Genomic DNA, 23,399 nt, shown 5'->3' with positions numbered 1-23,399 from the left:
GCATTTAATTGGGGCTTGCTTAGAGTTTTAGAGGTTTGGTCCATTATCATCATAGCAAGGAGCAATGGTGCTGGATTAGTTGACAGTTTTACATCCAGATCTTCAGGCTGCAGAAAAAGAGTCACTAGGCCTGCTTTGGGATTGTGAAACCTCAAAGCCTGCCCTAGTGACAAACTAGGCAACTATTATCCCAAGTATGCCAAGTAGTTTCCTGATCTCTAAGGATTCAACTTGAGTCTATGGGAGCCATTCTCATTCAAACCACCACATCAATGCAAGTCCAAGCCAGTCTAAATTCCAGTATAGATAAGGGAGATGAAGGGAATTCTACCCTTATTCAAGAAGGTGTTAAAAATTAATCAGCTGGGAAAGACATGGTCACTTTTCTCTAAAATGATAGCTCCAGATAAGTTGAGTCTGCCCAGATGGAAGGCCCCAGACCCAGGAATATTTTGCACAGGAGATTGATCTTAAATCGAGAAGAGAAAATTAAAGTAAAGGGCACAAAATTGGTGGTAAGAAGTGGATCTGGGAGGATTTAGTGGAGACAGGGTGAATGTGATTAATAAAAGCACAAAATTCTCATATAATTAAAAATAAATCATATTAGATATTAATGGCCACAGATTTTTATTAAAGCAATACTAATGGGTACAATCAGAAAAATAACATTCAATTGGCAAATAATATAAAATATACTTTAACTTGTAGGGAATACAGAAAGGTAGATCCAAATGAAAAAAAAAAAAAAACCCATCCATGTCTGTGTTTGTTATTCCTCCCATCCTTTTATCATATCCTTAAATAGTAACTGTGCACACAATACACTTGCATTATTAATTCGGGTATCTAAGAAGTATGTGGATTTCTTTCTCACTTACATGGCCGTTCATGAGTTCCTTTCTTTTACATTTCCTAGAGTTTGGAAATGCCCTTGCTAGGATGCTGTAAAGGAAAATCAGTTCAAGCTGATTCTGCCATGAGATTAACCCTCCTATTGTTCAAGGGGGAAGGTCATAAAGATTTTGTTTTCAATAACACATTAGAGTCAGCAGTTGGTGCTGAGAGAAAGGAGCAGCTGGAAGTCGCACTCTGGGTAGGAGTCCTTGCAGCCAATGTGGGACCGAGAGCCATTCTTTCCTGAAGCTGCACATAAGGAGCCTGGGCACATCTGATGGCAGCTGCTCCACAGTTTGCCCAGTGACATTAGCACAAATGCATGTGTGAGTTCACAGTCAGACAGTAATTTGCTCCTGGCAGTGCCATACGTAAATTGAAATCAGAGAATTAAGAAACTGCATCATCAACAGCAACAAAATCATACGTGAATGAGGGAGGGATGGCAAGACCTTCCCACAGACACATTCTGCACAAGGAAGGAGGCAATCAATACTCAGAGTCTTTCATACTTATCTTTGTGCAAAACTATACTGAATTAAAAGGGAAAACAGTTGTGTGGAGAGATTACAGTGCTGGTAATTCAGGGATGAGGAGCCAGTAATTGGGGAAAGGAGGGCTTCCGGGTACATGGAATATCTTGCTCTCTCAATATCTGGTTTCGACTCCATTCCCTTTGAAAATGATTCATCCAACTCATACTTATGGTGTCTACCTGTGACTCTCTTTGTGCTTTGCAGCTAATAGATGTTTCTGAAGAACCATTGATATCTCCAAAGAGGACATCTCATCTACGAGTAGAAAAGAAGTCATGATAAGTACTACAAAGACTTGGGGAGGTTCAGTTCCATAGAAATAGAACTCCATATATCTTCAGTTCACAACAGCACTGGCAAACCTTCAGGGTGGAATTTCTATACAGGGACAAAGACACTTGGATTGTTATGGATTATCTTTGTAGTTTAACTTATTATCAAATCATGAACAAGAATTTTTTAAAAAAGCATTCAAACCAATGCCAAGCTAGACTGCACTCCAATCCTAAATTCGCAGCTTATAATTGATGGATCCTTTTACCCAGGCTTTTAAAGTAATAAAATATAAATTATATTAAATTGAAAATAAACAAAAACTAAATAGCATGCTTTTTAACTAAGTGGGTAAGTGAAACCAATTTTATTAGAGATGGCATCTACTAGTACCAGATGACTGGAATAAAAATCTAATGCCAATTACCCATCACTCCAGTGAAGTATTTTATAACTCCTTTAAGCGCATACCCTTAATGAAAGTATTTCTACTAGGGTGAATGCTGCTTCCTAGTCCTAATATTAAAAGATGCATTAACAACTGGGTTCCAACTTGAGTGGTTTTCTTTTTGTTTATTTTTAAAAGCATATTTTAAAAATTTACTGACATTACCATTTGCAAAGCTTATAAGATTCATTTGTATCTAATAAATTTTGTGTGGGCTTCAGTCAGGAAATACAAAGGCATATGAGGACAATAAAATAAGCTTAAAGTTTTTGTTTTATCTAGAAATTGAAATGTCCTCACCCAGCTGTGCGTGGTAAACAAGGCTGTATATACTGTAGTAGTAATGTGGTTCCCAGTAGCAGTGCCTTAGGGTAAAATTGCTCAGCCTTTACTAAATGAATGAGCTCCAAGAAACTGCCAAACTGCCCTGATTTTCAGTATCGCCATCCGTAAGATGGATATAAAGGAGCAATTTCTTAAGACTTCGCTGTGAATACTAAACTGTTTGGTACCTGTGCTGTTCTTTAAAAGTCGAGCACATAAAAATCTGTAATGAACATTAGCTCACATGGTTTATTGAAATTTCCATATGAGTAGTCAAATCTTTGATGAATAAATGATCACAGAAAAAAAAAGGAAGGATTTAAAAATCTCAAGAAACTCCTCAGGTTTCATTACCTTTCCCCCACAGTGCCAAGATTAACAGAGCTTTCTGCGTTCCTTAGAAAAGCCAACTGAACCCTTTGATATTAAAAATACATGTATAAATTGCCATGAAAATCTGATAATTGTGGTAGGTGTTTTAAAATGTAACTTATTATTTATGCCTTTTGTTTGATTTGGTTTTTTTTCGGTTTTTTTTGTTTGTTTGTTTTTTGTTTTTTGATTTTGGTTTTGGTTTTTTTGTTTGTTTGTTTGTTTTTTGAGACAAGGTCTCCTGTAGCCCTACTGTGGCCTTGAACTCTCTTTGTACCTCAAACACCTGATCATAAGACCTCTCTATCTGGAGGTCAAATATAGGTACATTCACCATTCTACCCTTAAAGCATAGCTTATTTCCTTTTACTTTACATTGCTTCACACAAGTAAGACGCACAGACTAGTTCTTATATGTATGCATGAGATTGTGACTATCTGTGTTAATTACTTCTTTATGTCTTTATTTTCAAGGGTCTGACATGATTGACAGCATATCACTTCGCCTCTAAATAACAGGGCTTGAAAACCAAGCATTTAATTTGATTTTGTAACAATGAATATGCTCAGGCTAGTTGCAAAGCAGCTAGTGAAGAAGCGCATATAAACATCACAGAACTGTAGCTGATTACAATATTCAACTACAAATACTTCAGCATGGTTGGTTTTGTGCAATTTAAATGACATGTAATTATTATATAAAATTTTATTGGACATTTCTCTTCACAGACCCCCCTTACCTTATTTTATTTGCAGGAAACTTTTCCAACTTAGTATCTAACATTTCAACAATTCCTAATAATAATGTTTCCCACTGCTAGATGTATGCTCTTTCTTATTCCTTTTTTCACTTTTTTGTTTGTTTTCTGTGTGTCTTTGTGTATCTGTGTGATTGTGTGTGAGATTGTGTGACTGTGTGCAATTGTACCCATGTATGGTTGTGTGATTGCCATGTCATTTGTGTATGTGTGTGTTGCATATGTTGGCCGATGTGCACTCTTATGAGTACAGAAGAGGAAGAGGAAGCTGGGAGATTATGTTATGTGTTCACATTGACTTTGAAGCTTACTGGTTCAACTATGCTACCGAGCTAGTGAGTTCTAAGGATCTGCTTGTCCTTATTGTAAAATGCTAGGGTAATGGGCACATGATCATGCCGAGTTTTACATAGATGCTGGCATTCGAACTCTGGGTCTTATGCTATGACTGCAAATAATCATACTTTTCACATTTTAGCTAGAATTGTAAAATTTAACCAGTGACATTGTGTGTGTGTGTGTGTGTGTGTGTGTGTGTATTTATAAAAATCAATATGAAAAACATTCATTCACTATGTCACATTTTAAAATATATTCCAGCAGTAAATGTGTAGATAAAAGCACTTTTATTACAACTATTTTACTCTACTAAGATCATTTTAAAGGAGATAGCATATTTATAATCATGAAATGACTAGTCAGGGTGGCATTGTCTCTGACACTAATGAACACATACACACAAAGTTACAAGTTCATTGTCCTATATGGTAGACTAAATCTGATGATGAAGAACCACTACTTTTTTTTTTTACATTTAAAAGTAGGCAATCAGTTTTAAACTTTCTTCCAAGAGTTTGAAAGTGAAGCAAACAAGAGTGTAAACAGTTAGACCTGCTGTGGTCCAGCAAATGGCTAGGTAGTCAAAGAGGTTAAAGGTGTTTGCTTCCAAGCCTGAGGACTTGAGCTTGATCCCTAAGAAGGAGAGAACTGAATCCTTGATTGTCCTTTGGCCTCTAAATTCCCACCCTGAAAGGAACATACCACAAATATATACTCAGGTAGATGCGCATGCGCACACACACGCACACACGCATGCACACACACGCACACACACACACAAATGCACACACACACACACAAATGCACACACACACATACACTAAACCTTATAGAAAGAAGGCATGCTGATCACATTGAACTTTAAACACTTTTTTTTAAAGTGTACAATGGACACTCCAATGACTTAGTTTCTCTTAGCTCTATCTTTCAGAAATCCCATCACAGAAATCAAATCAAATGAATTGAAATCAAGTTGTTGCCACCCTTTTATGTTCATAATAGCATTAGTTATAATCATGAAGAAATGGAATCTATATGATTATACATCAAAGTTTGAGTAGATTTCTAAAATGGGTAGCCACACTCATTAGCCTTCTACACAATCTTTACAATTGCAGTTCTGTCATTTGAGGCAATGTTTATAGACAGATAAATAATAATTAAAACAAAGTAATTGTAGAGTACAGGTAATTGTATACAAATTAGTTGTATTAACTAATTGCATTAATTGTTATTATAATATAAACAGCAATAAAATAGTGGTTACCGTACAAGAGAAGGGGAATGATGTCCAGTGTGTGATCAGAAACTCACTTTTAAACAAGAGACCCAATTTTTTCATGTTTTGTTGCAGTTTAGAATGATGGTATCTAATGATGTAATACATAGTTCTAAACTATGCATTTCCACAATATGCAAAATAAATGCAGAATACAAATACATGAGATAAAATTTATTCTAAATAATTATTGGACAGTTTTAAATTACTTGTATTTATTCCAATATGACATATAAGGATATTTAAGCACTGTCAATAAAATAACAAAATAAATATTTAAAAATATGCAATAAATTTAGAGAATAAAATAAAAAATTTAAATAAAATCAACTCATGTATTTAACTGCCTTATTTATAGTATGGTATCCTAAAATGGCAAGGCATTGCAAGTATTTTTTCTGCTTATGGCTCTTCCTTAACATTTAATTAATTAACCATGTTCTAACCTATAAAGATTTTGTCCTATTTCAAATGTTGGCATCATGCAAAGTATATTTCATGATTTCAGTACAAGTAACCTAGAAATAAATATTAGAGATGATGCTTAACTTCATGGAAATAAAGCGATAGGCTTCTGAAGCAATTAAATGAAAACTCAAAATGTAAAGTAGAAAATGTTTTAAACTTAATAATAATGGCAATATGGCATGTGAAATTTTCATATATTATATACCTAGAATTATTTAATTGAATCATAAAATGCTTTCAAAGCCCCTATCTTAAATGTAAGAAAAATGCCCATGTGTATATTTTACCAAAATAGAATTTTCTTTTTTTAATTTTTTTAAAATTAACTTTTACTTATATGAGTATACTGTAGCTGTCTTCAGACACACTGGAAAAGGGCACCAGATCTCATTACAGATGGTTGTAAGCCACCATGTGGTTGCTGGGAATTGAACTCAGGACCTCTGGAAGAGCAGTCAATGCTCTTAACCCCTGAGCCATTTCTAAAGCCCAAAATAGAATGTTCAAGACTCTGCCATGAGTTTATAAGGACATAACCAGTAGAATACTTAGACAAATATTAACATTAAGTACATGTGCAAATATTAACATCCATAAACACACGTGAATATATTAGCACACAGAAATGCATGTGTACTTATTAACTTACCAAAATACACTTGCACATATTAAAATACAGAAACACGTGTACACATATGCCTATACAAACTTTCCTTTGTTTTCACTCTGTTTACTACAAAAGATTTACTGACCTTGACATCACCCCATAGTCCCAGAGTTCAGCTTGCAGAAATCAGTGTTTTGGACAAATACATTGACATGAAATCCAATCATTATTCTCCAAAGTTATCACCAGTTCTACAGGTTTATGTGTCTCATAGTTCACTGTGCGTCCTGAACCTGGCAGATATTACTTCTTTTTTTTTAAAATTCGATTTTTTAAATTTACATTTCCAATGTTATCCTCTTTCCAGGTTTCCCATCCATAAACCCCCAATCCCATCATCCCTCAACCTTCCTCTATGAGTGTGGTCCTCCACCCAACCACCCACCCCTTCCTGCCTCCCCTCCCTGACATCCCCCTACTCTGGAGGGTCCAGCCTCGACAGGACCAAGGGCTTCTCCTCCCATTGGTGCCCAACAAGGCCATATTCTGCTATACGCAACTGGAGCCATGGGTCTAACCATGTGTACTCTTTGGATGGTGGTTTAGTCCCTGGGAGCTCTGCTTGGTTGGTAATCAATTGAAGAATTACCACTACTTCAGGTAACCCTGCCTCTAATACCATGTTTTGGTCTTTCCCTGGCACTGCTTGAAGCTCTCTTAAAATGCTGAAATTGGAATGAAAATTGTCATTATCACCCAAAGGTACTGGATAGCAACATGGAAACTGTTTTATGGACACATCAAACACAGTGGTTATAATAACATGCATAAGAACCATATAAGAACAAGCCAGGCAGTTTCCACACAGAGGAGGGAGGAAAATATGAAGTCTCACTTCTGGATAAGAAGCAGCTAGCACTTAATAGCTTTCAGGAGAGGGAAAGTCAGTTTCCTCTCTCTTTCTACAGTCGTCTTTTGTTTTCTTCTTATAACATAATTCCTCAGGATTCTAACATCAGGTCCATCACCATGGAACAAGGTTATCAGTCTGTAAAGTTAAATATTTGAACCTAATCACATCTAAGATTCAAACTATATTCAACTTCAATATTTTAAAACTTTGCATGTGATAGGCAGTTAGGTAATTCTGGCTCTGTTGTCTGATGCATTCTACAAGACAGCTACAAGTAAGGATTATGGTGCTTTTTTGGTAGGAAAATAACCATAAAATTTGGTTCAATGACTAGTGATAGTTCCTACATAGTAACCCAGAAGAGTCTTCTTAAGGATGAAAATAATCATAGCCTAGCTTTGGTTAATAAACATTGTTTCGATGTTAATATAATTGTAAAATTTGAGGAATAATTGCCATCACCAGATCAAAGCCACAAGGCAGTCCCTATGTTAATAATATGTTACTGAGCAAAAATATTTGCTCCTAAAAATAAATATAAATCAGTTGATTAAGGTAAAATAAAATGTGCAACAATAAGTGTGTCATTAGTGAGTATAGCGTCTTTGATATTGTGAATGAATACATGGATTTTGAAGGACGCTTGAGAAGCATATGTATTGCTAAAGTCCAGATAGGAAGTCTATAAAAGGAAATGTCTAAAATATAAATGTTCTGCAGAGCTTAGTTTATATGTAGCTCAGTGTGTGTGTGTGTGTGTGTGTGTGTGTGTGTAGAATCTATGTATTTGCCCTGCACATCTATGACATTTGAAGTCTTAAGTAGTTAAGCCCTCGAATAACCTAACTTCATAAAGCCGTCTTCAGGCTCTTGAGAATTATTTCTGATGCTGCTTTTGTTGTTTTGCCGTTGCTTTATTCTAATTTATTGCTGCAGACTTAAATTGTGTTATATTGCTTTGAACAACATTGTCTTCAGATACAGGTGAACATGACCAATTGTGATTTTCCCTGTCTGACATAGACCAAAGCACAGTTTTCATATTGCCACTGTAAGCAGTCCCACCCATTGAGTGACTTTTGCAGCCCAGGTTTGTTATTTCCAATGTAATAAGTTTGAATAGTTATTTCTGAACAAAATGGGGCTGTCAATACCAACACTGGAGTTATGGTAATTTTGAGGCAAGTTCTATATATATGATAATCCGCAATGATTTGGAACAGATTTTTAAAATGAAAATTCACAATACTGGGGCAAGTGATAAGGAAATGCATAAGATAGAATTAAAAATAGGAATAACAATTACCTTAGTAGTGAAATTGTGTGATGCTGAGATACACAGGATACTGAGAAGCTCAGTTCTGCTGCTTCCTTACAGATCTATTTTCATTTTCCTTTCACTACATTCTTTTGTAAACATCTAGAAATATTCAATACCAAATATCATATCAAACTGACAATGCTAATAAATGGAATAATATCCGAGTCAGAAATAATGTTAAAATAGTTTGTTGTTATAGTGTTTATGAACATAAGCGTTGTCCTTACTATGTGCAAAGCACACATGTGTAAACTCTGCATTGTTGGCTTGGAGTCCAGCTTGTGCACTCCTCTGGCTGTAATTCTCATCAAGCAAGTTTCTGAGAGTCCCTTAGGGAGGACTTTCCTTTTGTGTAAATCCCTCCCTTACTAAGCTTCACAAGGCAGGTTTTTTTTTCTCCCTACAATTTTCATTCCTCTTAGAAACAAAACAAACAGAAACCTTTAACAGCCACTCCGCTAGAAACCATGAAATGTAAAAGCAAAACTACTTCAGTGCGGAGATGAAGGGGCAAGGAAAGAAGTGACATTTCTACTTGGCAATTTTTTATTCTCACACAGAAACAACTCAATTCTCCAGAGCGACTGAATCCTATGTTCCACATTTATATAGCAACCATTCTCTAGTAGAACAGAAACTTTATTTCAGATTGATCGTGGATAACGGAAATATTTGCCCTAGGTTTAATGATATATATACTTTGATATGTTTCCTTTTATTGAGAAGATTTTTTTTAAATCACATAGTATATCCCAACTATAGTTTCTTTTCCTTTGATTCCTCCTAGTTCTGTTTTCTCTTCCTCTCATCCAGATCCAACCCCTTTTTGATTCCCATTAGCAAACAAACTGTCTTCTAAGGGATAACAAAAAATAAAACAGGATAAAATATAGTAAGATAAAACAAAAATAAAGACATCAGAATAGGACAAACCAAACCAAAACAGCACAAGAAAAGACACAAGAAACAGATGTAGGCTCAGAGGCTAACTTATTCACACACTCAGGAATCCTTAAGAACATTAAACTGGAAGGTCTAATATCATCCAAAGGACTTGTACAATTAAAAAGAGATAAAACTGTATAATAAAATAAAATAAAATAGAACTTAAAAATCGAAAGTTGTAGGGAGAAAAAGAATATCTACTTTGTGACAAGGGACCTCCAAAAGAAGCCAGTGCATTAATTTTGTGTTTGTCATCCACTGTTGGGTTTGTAGCCTACACTTAATAGTATTTTGTTTCCTTAGTGAGACTCCCTGGACTAAAATGAAATTTTCATCTGTAAGTGGATATCAATTGGAGAAAGCTTCTGGGTTAAGGATAGGGGCAGGGTCCGCTTCCTTTAATTCTAGGACGCCATCTTGTGCAGACCTGTGCTGCCTCAATCTGAGTTCCGTATGTGTTTCTATTCTGCTGATGTAGAGGACCTTATTTCTAGGTGTCTTCCATCCTTTCTGCCTCGTACATGCGTCCTGTCTCCTCTTCCACAGGTTGACCCTGAGGGGAAGGATTTGATGCAGTCATCCCACTTAGTGTTGAGTCTTCCAAGGCCTCTCAATGTCTGCACATTATCTAGCTGTGGGTCTCCGTAGTTGTTCCCATCTGCTGCAGAGGGATGTTGAGGTTTGGTCTGTTGCTGTGTATCGTAAGGCTAAGTACTAGCTCTCAAGATCTGGTTACCTGTGATGAGGAGATCCTCAGGTCCAGGAGGTCTACACACACTCAAAATGATTCTATATAACCTTGCTCCTTAATTTAAAACTATTGGTTGTATAAAGATCCTGACAGCCTATAGCTGAGCAGAAGTGAGGCATGCAGGCCTTTGGTTCACTTGGAAGAGGGAGAGGAGGAAAGAAAAAGGCACTACAGAGTAGGTACATCATAACGGCTGGCCTGCTGGAGTAGGAGCCAACCAGGAGGAACATGGCAAGTGATATCTTGGAGCTAATGATAAAGAAATAGATAAAATAGAAGAGAGGGTTGAGATCTGCCAAGCTCTAGTGCTTTTAATCCTTAGTATAAATATAAATGTGTTGTGTCTTCTATTTTGGGAACTAAATGACCTAGAGTGGGGCCCCCAATTAATGTTTTACTACAATAGGGAAAGCCTCTTTGATGAAGGCCGAGCAATGCACTGTTCTATGAGTGTAGCAGAATGTCATTATGCGGCATTTTATTGCTCCATTCTTTTAGTAGAACAATAATATTTGGTTTTAACCTAAGTCCCTGGGCTGTCAAGTCTCAGGTTTTAGTCACATAAGCAGTGTTAGGTATGGGTTCCATCTCATAGAGTGGGCCTCAAGCCAAGTTCTATGATTTGTTGGTTACTACAGCAAGCACTGTGTCATGATTGCAGGAGTATAACTTGCATCAGGACACTATTTTGGATGGAAGGGGATGTAACTGAATTGGTATTTACATTTCTCCTTTGGTAGCTTGCAATTACCTGCCTGTATCGAAGATGCTAGAACAAAAAGGTGAAGGCTCTTTGTAGGCACAGGCTTGACTTCTCCATGTTCAGTAAGTTGTACAAGTGTTGTGTTCAGCAATAGGTCCATGCTGTCAATATGTAAAGAGCAGCCTATATTCATGGCAACAGCCTGGATTTTGGAGGATTAATATGGGGCCTATTATGTCCACATCTCTGATGTAACATGTACTTTTTATTGGAAACTTCATTTGGTGATGTGAGATGCATGTCCAATTGGGGCTTTTTCTCACCCATTATTTGATGATTTCATTTAGATTGCCTTTAAACATGTATGAATTTTAGGAAACGTCTTCTGTATTATGTTTCCATACTATTTCTTAGTAGTTCTCAATTTTAGCTGTTTCTCACAATAATTACTCCCTCATCCCTATCTTCTCTTTTCCTCACTTGATTCCAGCCCCCTCCATACATGCATAACTGTCTCTTACTTCCCTTTTCCAGAGCTATCTATATGTTCACGCTCACCCGCCAGTCCCATACTCTATACCTAACCACTGAAGTTCAATGGATTGTACTTGGCTTCTTTTTTAATTAGGGAAATATATTTTTATTAGGACATCTTGTAATTTTATACTTTAATACAGTATGTATTTTGAACTCTCTCTGATTTCTTTCCTAGTTCTGAGGAATAGGTTACCTCTTTTGAAACTGTTGGCCTGTTTTTATAGGGTTTATTTTCTTGAAATGCCTGGTTCATGACAGTAAGACAGATACCACATATGAGTTAAGAGAAACCAGGCTGTTTGAACTGGTAACCCATCTCTAGTGGCTAATTCTTTTATTTTTTAGTGCTGGGGATGCTTAGCAGAGAACATTGTTAGAGGTTGGTGAGCTCTCACAACAAGTTTCCTGGAAAGATGAGCTCAGGGTGCAATGGTGTCATGAATACCATAAGAGTAAGTACATGGCACAGTTATTGAGGCCAGAACCTGTGATTGACAGGCCACAGCCCCTGAATGAAACTTAATATTCACCAGGCTGAACAGGCCTAGTTATATATATGAATGTTAATGCCTTGTTATATCTATAGATTGGTGTGTCCCTCAGTGCTTAGCAAAGACTACTTTTTTGTAGTAGGTACTGAATAACACAGAAACACACGACTAATTGTACACGGTATTCAGCTCTAAAATGGGATATTTATTTTAAAAATGGTGGCATAAAGATGGAAAGATTTCTCATAAAGAATATTGAAGTAGATATTTGCGTTTAGAATGGATAGAAACAACTTTGTTGTCACTGTAAAGCTAAGACTGGGAAAATTATATCACAGGAGGCCAGATTATATGAGACAGTAAGTATCAGAAATGCTTTGAACCAAATCAGCAACAAGCTACTGCGATTCAGTATCTGGGTCTAATTTAAAGGCAAGATTATAACTGAGGATAAGCTTAGTATATAGATTTTGGTCTCTGATTCCATAGGAGAGCACCTCAATGAAGTGACCAGAGATATCATCAGAGGTTTGAAAAAGACAATGTGTGTTTTCAAGACAAGCAGACATGTGTATGGTTCATTGTATCAGTAAGATAATTTCTAATGATCCTCATAAATTCATTACAATACTGCAGAACCTGGAGAAATGTCTCTCTCATGTCACATATGTTAGAAAAAGTGTTTTTTTATGAACAGCCTGAACATTTGTGCATTCATTTTAGAACTCTACCTCACATTACAAAGAAAGAAACAGGCAAACAAAACCACATGGAATCAGAGCATGACAGTACTTAATTCTGCCCCAGCCTTAAGGCACAGACTGCCTCCGACCTACGGTGATTGACTATTCTCCATGGGAACAGAACCAACATTGACCCACAAAACAGGCTCCCCACCACTAATAAGTAAGTGGACTCCTTTGGAGAAACCAGTGGAGCCTCAAAGGCATTTAATGCTTCTTCCCAATAGGAAAAAATAAAGTAAGTACATCTCATTATTTACAGAGAAAATGAAGCACTAAAGTCATTTCGAATAAACTCAAAAGAACCTAGAGGAAAATCAGGAAGAGTAAATTGACATGATCTAAGTGACTCTTCTAACATTAAGAACTTTCCAGTGGGGTGTTGTATGTATATTTTCCCCTAAGAGATTCATGGATTACATATTATTTATTGTCTTTATTTTACCAGTAAGAAAGTTGAAGATTTAGGATTTTTTAAAAAAAATTAATCAATTCTTCTGGAATTAATGAATGACAGATATTGATATTCTAGCACATTCCTTTTCTTGAATGGGATACGGATGGATATTTTTACTTAATACTCTGAATCACAATCATTAAAAAGAATCCGTGTCTAAGTCATTGTTTTATTACTATGAAGAGACACAATGACCATGACAACGTCTATAAGGAAAGTCATGTATGTAACTGGAGTCTCTCCTTCAGTTGCAAAGGCTTAGTCTATTTTTATCACAGGGTCCATGGTGGCAGGTGGGTGTGGTGCTGGAGACATAACTAAGAGCTGCATCTAGATCAAAAGTCAGGGAGAGAGAGGAGAGAGAGAAGAGAGAGAGAGAAGAGAGAGAGAGAGAGAGAGAGAGAGAGAGAGAGAGAGAGAGAGAGAGAGAGAGAGAGAGAGAGGGAAAGCGCACAGGCTTTTGAAACCTCAAAATTCACTCCCAGTGACACACTTCCTCCAATAGGGCCACATCTACTAATCCCTCTCAAATCATGCTACTGCTTGATAACTCAATACTCAAATATATCAACTGATCAGGGCCATTCCTTTTAAAATGAGATACAATGAGAATATACACATATATATTCATGTATAGATACAATATATTATAACTGTACCTGACGTGGGTGAGATGATTCCAGAAACACAAACAGCTGTACAGCACGTGTAATCACCCCAGTGAGTTGTCTATGTCCTGGCTTTAGTAGCGGGATTCAGCAGTTACATCATTCTAGTTTGTTTTGTTTTGTTTTGTTTTGTTTTTTTGATTTGTTTATTCCTATAAAATGCCTTTAGATTTTTTTAAAAATATATTTGGCTTTTATGTATTCAGTGATAACATTTCTCTGTTGCAATTATGGTAACTAGAATTGTAATAAAAACATTTGGTGAAGCAATTAGTGGTCTACCTCACTTTTAATCAATAAAATATATACTTGACGGAGAAATTCACTTTCAGAAATTTATCCTGAATACAGCTCATATATGAGTACAAATATATATGTAGAAATATTCTATTGTGTTTCTCAAAATCAGAAAAAAATTGTCAGAATTTAAAAGTGTATTCATGCCGTGGTGTTTATCCTGGGGCATATACTGAGGTATCAATTATAAAGAGTGGATAAAAATGCATTGTATTAACGTGGAAAGATCATAATGCTGAATTTTTAAGTGTGTGACTTGAATCAGAAAATAGTTCAGACCAAATTCTATTAATGTGAAAATAAAGGTTCCAAGTGTATCTCACTTATGACATACAAGCTATGTCTACTGTGTTTCAAACTGGCCTTGGGTAAATAAATAAAATTTATCTTTCTATTTTATAACTTTCATAGGGCAAACCTCTTTATAAATTTATGTACATGAGAAATGTAAAGTTATGAAAAATCGAAATATAAAAATTTTAACTAAGTCTAAAAGATATAATCACTTGTGCAGTTTTTAAATTTTCTTTCGAGGTTGAACCCGGCTGCTAGTTTTTTAGTCAGTACTAAGATGAAATCTCAGGTCTCATGCACTCTAGGCAAGGACTCCGCTGCTGCGCTACACACAGCCCCTCAGGTTTCACAGATTCTTGGATCCCTCTTTTGTTCTAGCCTTTTCACCCTGAGGGATTGACCCAGACAAACTGAAACATAGAAACATAAAGATGTGTCTCATTTTTTAAATAGAAATTTTATTCTCAGGACACCAAACTAGAGATAAACTGAATGTTCTCACTAAAAGAAAACAAGGACAAAGGTTCTCTTGCAGCTCTGTGCATGAGGGCATGACTGAAACCATATAAACGGAGAGATAAAACGCCCATCAGCTCGGAAGGCAGATGGAAAGTACTGTCCCCTCTGATCCCACGATCTGCTCGCCCCACCTACATTTCAAGTTACTTCTGCTTCCTCTTAAAAGTACCTTATGACAATCCATTTCTGGATGCCTCATGTGGTTGATAATTTGTTTCATAATTTTCACTGCCATCACCAGTAAGCAACAGTCAACTCTGTGCTAGGAGTCCAGAGTATTGATTTTGAGTTTTAAAGCTCCCTCCCTCCCTCCCTCCCTCCCTCTCCCCTCCCTCCCTCTCTTTTCCCTCTCTCCCTTCTTCCCTCCCTCCCTCTCTCTCTCTCTCTCTCTCCTCTCTCTCTCTCTCTCTCTCTCTCTCTCTCTCTCCTCTCTCTCTCTCTCTCTCTCTCTCTCTCTCTCTCTCTCTCTCTCTCTCTCTCTCTCTCCCCCACCCGTGTGTGTGTGTGTGTGTGTGTGTGTGTGTGTGTGTGTGTGTGTGTGTGTGTGAGGTACTTCTGATGTATCTGTGCACATGAGTTTTAGAAGGCGAGATCCTGCTTGTGGGCAGACACCAGAAGGCCCATTACATATCCTGCTCCAATATTCTCTGCCTCTGTTCCCTTCAGACAGAGCCCACAGAGTATGTTGGTCATTTTACATGATTTCTGGGACTCAGACTCACATTGTGCAGCAAAGCAATTTTATTTGCTGTGACATCCCTTCCAAGATTTTTCTTTTATTAACATAGATTTTATTCATACACTATATTCTGATTTGCCTAACCCCCAAACCTCCCAGATCTTTCCTTCTTCCCAAGCTACCCAAATTGATGCACTTTCTATCTGTCTCCCTGTTTCTCTCTGTATCTCATTTTTTCTCTTTCTCCTTCTAGTTCTTTCTCTCTTTGCCTACCTTTCCCACCCCCTCTCTCTCATTAGATTACAAACAGAAATTTAATAACAATAATAATGATGATAAGAAGATAAAAATAAAGCCATCAAACCAGAGTATAACATAACAAACAAGATAAAGAGTCAAAGTTAAACAATATACATATATACACACAGTGGCATGTGTGTGCATACCCAAAAACTTAATAAAGCAAAAGCTTAATATGCATATATACACACAGTGACATATCTGTGTACATACCCTGAAACTTCATAAAAACAAACTGGAAACCATAATATATGTTCAAAATACATAAAAGATAAAAACAATAAAAAAACTCCACAGAAACATTGATAAAGCATTGAGACAAAGAACTTTCATAAATGCCATTAAGTTCATTTTTTGTTAGCCATTTATTACTGGAGATACAATTTGTATGCCCAGTGAGATGCTGCTAGAATTTTTTTTTTAATTTTGAAAGCATTTATCTATTGGTGATACATCCACTTCCCTTTCTTCTTGCTGGGACCCCATCTGGCCTAGAACTTCACACGCACTCTGCATGTAAGTCCTTGATTTCATGCTATCCTGTGAGCATCGTGGTCTATTTAAAAAGATGGTAAAAGCTCCTGATTGATCGTCAGAGTGTTTATGGATAATTTTCGGTTGTTTTACTGAGAAAACTATTGATTTCTTTCTCAATGCCCAGTATAGTCACACTGAAGAAAGCTGTGTATCTCACTGAGGAAGATTTCATGGGCAATTTTCTTTTCTTTCTGCATATAAATATGAGGCGTACTCATAATTTTACTGTTATTTACTAATTATTTAATATGAATCATTATGTTTAAATTCAAAGAAATATTGAAAAGAATAAAGAAGACAAGCATGCTTAGTGTACTCTTTTTACAACACTACCTTTCTGGATGAACGTGAATTAATCTTTACCACGGCTGGCCACCATCTGCAAGATTATTTTCCATCAATATCTTTCTTTTTCTTAATTAATTTGATCATTTTTTTCTACAGAGAGATCACCTTTCATTTTTTTTTTGCACCAAATATTTCATCATATTCATATAAGTAGAGTTTTAGTCCAGAGATGAATCAATGTGAGAAATGTATGTATGCCTGGCTGTTGCATAAATTGGCTCTCATCTTTATTGTCAGAGACAAAGTAGGACTTTTAATATATACAATTACATATATATATATATATATATATACATATATATGCAAAATTTAGTTGAAAACACTATCAAAAGGTACAGTTATCTTTCTTATTTGATGTTTAAGGAATTCAAAAGTTGTGTAATCAGTATCTTCACAGATTAGCTGGCAATGTCTGCATATGCTTTTCAATATGGAAAATAGAAATAAGAATTGATTCAAAGGACATAGAATAGGAGACTTGGAGGAGGAGAGGGCAGGGGGAGTGTCTGCTCTCATCTAATCCATCCTACTGAGAATTTTGAAATACACACCTCCGCTGTGTGCATACTATTTGCTATGCTAGAGATAGATAATGAAATACATAGTTAATTTATAATGATTTCCCAAATATCCACAAATATGTGTAGCCCATTGAAACTATTGCCTTTTATAGATGATCTTATTGAAGACATGGTAAGTTAAAAGGCTTGTCTCAATTAGCTCAGAGACTAAAGGTAACATCACAATTGTTTACAAGAAAACATTATATAGTATAGTATCTGCCACTCAAAATATAATCTTAAATCAACATGATGGCTTTGAGGATGATGAATGTGTGTGTTCATGTGTGTGTGAGTGTTCAGTGTGAAGTTAAATAGTTGTGCATACATGTTTGGGCATCTAGGTGGATAGGTAGATAGAAGGATAGATAGGTAGGTAGGTAGGTAGATAGATAGATAGATAGATAGATAGATAGATAGATAGATAGATAGATAGAAAAAAATATATAGGTGAATGATAGATGATTAGCATGCCTGCCTTGACATAGCTACTGATATACTTTTAATATATAAATGGCTGAAAAGAAGGAACAAAGTACAGAAGAAATAATGCATATCAATCCACAAAATATAAAGCATAGCAAATCTTGAATGTGCATATTAATAAACTGAGTGAAATTATCATCCTTCTGCTGAAAATAAATTGGCTGCAGTAATTCCAATGACAACTGCCTGGAAATTGCCAACTTTATAAGTATTTGTGATTTGTATATGTTGGAAAATTTTGTATTTGTTAATTTAAAACAACCTTACCTAGTTAAACTCCAATGGAATTGCTAGCATTTTAAACACATTGACATACTAGTAGATAGGCTGAGGAGATGGCTCAGCTGATTAAGTGCATGTTTTATAAGCATGGAACCTCAGTTTGGAACCCTAAGACTCATGAAAAATCCAGGCAAGTTGCATGCACTGGTAATTCCAGCATTGTGAGACTGGAGACAGAGACAAGTGCTTTCTCGAAGTTCACAGGCTATTTAGCGTAACCTAGATCACTGGTTATCAACTTATGTGTAGTGAGTGACCTTTCCTGGGCATCACGTCAGATATCCTGTATATCATATATTTACATTGTGATTCACAGCAGTAGCAAAACTACAGTTATGAAGTAGCAACAGGAACAATTTTATGATTGGTGGTCACCACCACATAAGAGACTGTATTAAAGGGTAACAGTACTAGGAATGTTCAGAACCAGTGGTCTAGAAGGTGGAGTCAAAAGCCAATTAAAACTTTTATCTTATTTCAGAGTCTTGAAGTGGCCACCACCTGTAGACCGGCAGGACTTGCAGTGAAGAGAAGGACATATCAACCTACCATCAAAATTTGTCCTGCCTACAGGATACACAGGGAAAAGGTGGAGCAGAGAAGAAGGAATGGTCAAACAAAGGCTGGCCCAGCTTGAGACCCACCCCATGAGAGAGCGCCAATCCCCAACACTACTAATGATACTCTACAATGCTTGATGACAGGAACCTAGATGACTGAGAGGCTTCATCCAGCAGCAGATGGAAACAGGTGCACAGACTGACAGTCAAACAATGCCAGATGTCAGGGAGTGTTGCAAAAGGGGTAGGTGGAGGAAGAATTGAGGAAGGTGGAGGGATCAAGGACACCACAGGAAGACCTCCAGAGTCAACTAATCCCTGCCCATAGAGGCTCACAGAACCACCAACCAAAGAATATGCATGGGCTGGACCTCGACCCTCTACACATTGATAGCAGATGTGCAGTTTGGTCTTTTGTGAGTCCCCCAACCAGTTGGAGTGGGGGCTGTCTCAGACTAGGTTGCCTGCCTTTAGAATTATCTTCTCCTAGCTGAGCTGCCTTGTCTTACTTTAGGGGGAGAGAATGCACTTAGTTACGCTATGGCTTGATGGACCAGGGCATGTCAATACCCAAGGGGATCCAAAAGGGGAACGCGGGGAGTGGGGAAATGGGGACTGAGAGAAGAGGAGGGAGGAGGCTTTGATTAAACTATAATATTAATAAATAAATTAATGGGAAAAAAGAAATCTTACCTCACACAAAAGATAGATGGATCCTGAAAACCCACACTGAAGCTTAACCTTTGACCTCTGACTCTAATGCTATGCACATACAGACCTGCATATACTTTGGAACACAGATACACTCACAAACATGAATGCACATAGATGCACATCTTTCCAAAAAGAAAACAACTAATAATAATGTATTAAAATATACAATGCATTTTTATGACATAAAAGTTCATATCTTATGGAAACAGAATGAAATGATGTAAGAAGATGGATATCAACAACATTGCTAACTCTGTATATATTTTTTTGGAAATGCTGACATTGAGCCTCTTTGTAGAACATTACAAGGCAGATGGATCTCTTAGCTTGTGACTTACTTAACTGATGGCCCATGTGGAGAAGGCCACGAAAGACTCAAGCTGACTATTCTTTTGCTTCACTTCACAGTTTAAATTATGCTGAATCTCTGACACTGTAATTTAAAACACAGTCATTTAAGCAAACAGTTTTCACAACAACATGTTTTTTCTAAATGTGAAATTATACGTGACTTCTATTTTAATAAAGTGGAATGTTTTTCAAGTGAATATAAAGATTAAAGAGTAGTAAATCAATTTGTTTGCAGGCTCAAGTTTTAAATGAACTCTTACCACAGCAAATCCAGCACCTTTCCACAACCTTTGTGACTTAAAATTATTTTACAAATAAGAAGAGAAATATTCAAGGAAGCCAGATAAATTAGTTTCATTCTTCCACCAAAGACTATTTACTTTTGGGCATATTATCAAATTATATGTAACTTAAGGTATTTTTCAATAACTTGGCATCAAATAACCTTTTTTATTTGATTTGATTCTAGTTTTTTATTGGGAGGTAAGGAGTAGCTGATGCAGGAAAAACACTCATACACATGCATACACATGCAAAAAAGTACATCTCCCCTGCCCTCAACCCTGCAAAAAAGGTGTGACACATACTCATACATAAACTATTAAAATGAACATCTTTGTATATGTATTCTTTTCAACATTGCCAAGGAGCTATGGGGAATTAAAATTACAAAATTAGAAAAAAAATAAAATTATTGAAAAACAAAACAAAATATACATCTCTCTATAAAAAAGAGAGCACTATAAGCAATTTGTCTACTCCAATATGGAATTTGTGTTATTCCATTTAATGATACCTATGTAAAAATAATTAGACTAATCAATATTGTGCTTCAATACAGGATAGCAAAGCTGAAAACACAGTTGATTACTGTATCAGGAGTTGTTGAAATGATTTTAAAAGGAGATGAATATCCTAGTTGAAAAGAACCTATTTTCATTTTCCATCAGGGAATGGAGAGAAACTATAGGGGAAGAGTCTATGATTTTTGGAAATAGTTTTGTTTGGAACTAACATGTACACTGCTGTGGGGATACCAGGGGGAAGAAACAAAAAGAGTAGAAAGATAATACAATCCTCTGTAGAGGGATTTTAATCCAACAACTAGGATACTCTGGCTGGAGAGCAGACATTCCCTTAGCACACAACTGTAATCATCCTGGCTGGGATACAGATACACCCTTAGCATACACCTTTATTCACAAATGATAAAATTAGTTTGTAGAAAAAAGCACCCATGATTAAAACTGATGTCTATTTAAGAGGCAAAGAGAATGTTGAATCAGAAAAAGGTTTGACAGGAAAGGGTATACCTAACTTTCAGGAGAAAAGAGAGAAAAGAGAGGCTATTTAATTTCTCTTAAGTACACAGAGAGGGAAGGAGCAGAGGCAGTTTTACCATGTCAGGTTTACAGAGAAAGAAGAGAGAACAATCTGGACAAAGGCGTACATGGAATGAGGCTGAGAATCAGTTGCAACAAGAAGATTAGAACCCAATGCCAAAGTTTGTGTGAGGCTGAGAGGTACCAAGGTGAGTCAGTCAGCTTAGAGATGACTTTTCAGCCAGGTAGCTGTGTTGAACCAGCCAACCATAGTTCAGAAAGAACTAGAAAGGGTGAGTTTACTCAGCAGTAATTGTCAGAGGCTGAACCTTTCTAGGCCTAGATTAGATTGTACAGAGGATAGAAGCTTTCAGGACTAGGCCTAGGTTGACAGACAGGCAATAAACCTCTGAGACAACAATTACATCACGTGAATAAGTGACTGTTTTGCATCTCTGCACATTTTTTCCAATTAGCAATATCAAAATTAATGTGTGGAGTTAGACTGGCAAATAATTTTTTTCTAGCCAAGATATGATCTAGAGATTTTAAAATGAGATTTAGCATATCTACCCTTGTCCTTTCACTGATGTAGTCTCACACCCATCGCTCCATTGTGTTTGCTGTACCAGAAAGACATAACTCATGTACACACAGAAATGATTTGTAAGTTTCAGGTTTTAAGAGTAAACTTATTGTCCTTGGGAAAAATTCTTGTTTATTTTTTAAAAAGCATTGTTATATGAAGACAATGTAAATGTCTATTTATATATTTGTAAATATACAGTAAAATATTATAAGCATATAGTAATATACTTTCTACATAAATTTTTGAGTATCTAACACATACACAAAATGTTATGTTCTATTTCCCGGGAACACAACACAATTTTTATTGGATATTTTATGTATTTACATTTCAAATGTTATCCCCTTTCCCAGGCCCCTCTTCCCATCACCCCTTCCCCTGCTTCTATGAGGATGCTCCCCCTTCTACCCACCCACTCCCACCTTACCATCATGGCATTCTCCTACAATGAGGAATAGAACCTTCACAGGACCAAGGGCTTCTCCTCCTATTGATGACAGACAATGCCATCCTCTGCTACAGAGCTGTGGGTCCCTCCATGTGTACTCTTTCTTTGTTTGGTGGTTTAGTCCCCTGGGAACTCTGGGGTTTCTGGTTGGTTGACATTGTGTTCTTCCTATAGTGTTGCAAACCCCTTCAACTCCTTCAGTCCTTCCTCTAACTTCTCCATTGGGGTCTCTGTGCTCAGTTTGATGGTTAGCAGCAAACATCCTCATCTGTCTTGGTAAGGCTCTGGTAGAGCCTTTCAATACATAGAACTTATGGTATTTCAAGGTGTTCATGCTTAGTAAATAAATAGTGGAAAAATTAATAACATGCTATATAAAGAATGTATTATTGATACATGCCAATTATTGGTTAAGTCACATGAGAACTATCATGTATTTTTCATTTTATTCCTTCAAATAAAGTCTGGTAACACTCAGAAGGGAAATCTCCATGTTACTGGATTCCCACATGATTATGACTGAATGGAAACCATATTCAAATCCATTTGGAAAAGAAAATATAGAAAGTGAGTCAGTCATGCTTCTCTAGAGGAAAGAATGGATGTGCATCACAAAATGTGTATCTGCTCTGTGTACAATATGCAGAAAATCTGTTTTTTATTTTAATGCAAATATAAATTAGAAATCAATCTTTCTGTAATACATAATTAATCATAAATAACACCATGCTATCTTCTATCATGGGATACCATGCTATTCCATTGTTTTTGACTCTCAGTGTGAGACTCCCGATTTGTGTTTTCCATGTTTGGTGCACGGATTTGATAATTAACAATTTCATTTTTCACTGTCACATATATATGTCCGCCATTGGGTGCTAATTGATGAATTCTTCAAAATTATGGTCATCTTTTTTTTTCTTTTTTTTTTTCGGAGCTGGGGACCAAACCCAGGGCCTTGCGCTTGCTAGGCAAGCGCTCTACCGCTGAGCTAAATCCCCAACCCCTATGGTCATCTTACAAACATATTTTAGACATGTTTATCTCTCATCGGAATTATTTTTTCACATCCTTTTGTAATGCTAGCATGCTTACTCATTAGAAATGACAAATATCAATTATAAAAGGACCACATAATTACATACCCAAATTACTTCTCCTCACTAAACAAAGCAAGGCAACATTCCCAGACTCTCCTGTAATATGACTTAGTCTCACATTTAGTCTGGATAACCTTTGTGTACTGTAAACTTGCATTCATGAAGGTAAGCTGATTTGACTAG

General features: G+C 36.5%; 1 pseudogene; it reads right to left on the bottom strand.

The window, feature by feature from the left end:
- Window positions 1–11,094, bottom strand: part of LOC116906032 — a 162,159-nt pseudogene extending 151,065 nt beyond the window's left edge.
- Window positions 11,095–23,399: the final 12,305 nt, after the last annotated feature.

Source organism: Rattus rattus, chromosome 7, assembly GCF_011064425.1.
Source record: "Rattus rattus isolate New Zealand chromosome 7, Rrattus_CSIRO_v1, whole genome shotgun sequence".
NCBI classification, from domain to species: domain Eukaryota; kingdom Metazoa; phylum Chordata; class Mammalia; order Rodentia; family Muridae; genus Rattus; species Rattus rattus.
Note: the sequence above shows the minus strand (reverse complement) of the source record. Positions and strands in the feature narration are given on the sequence as shown.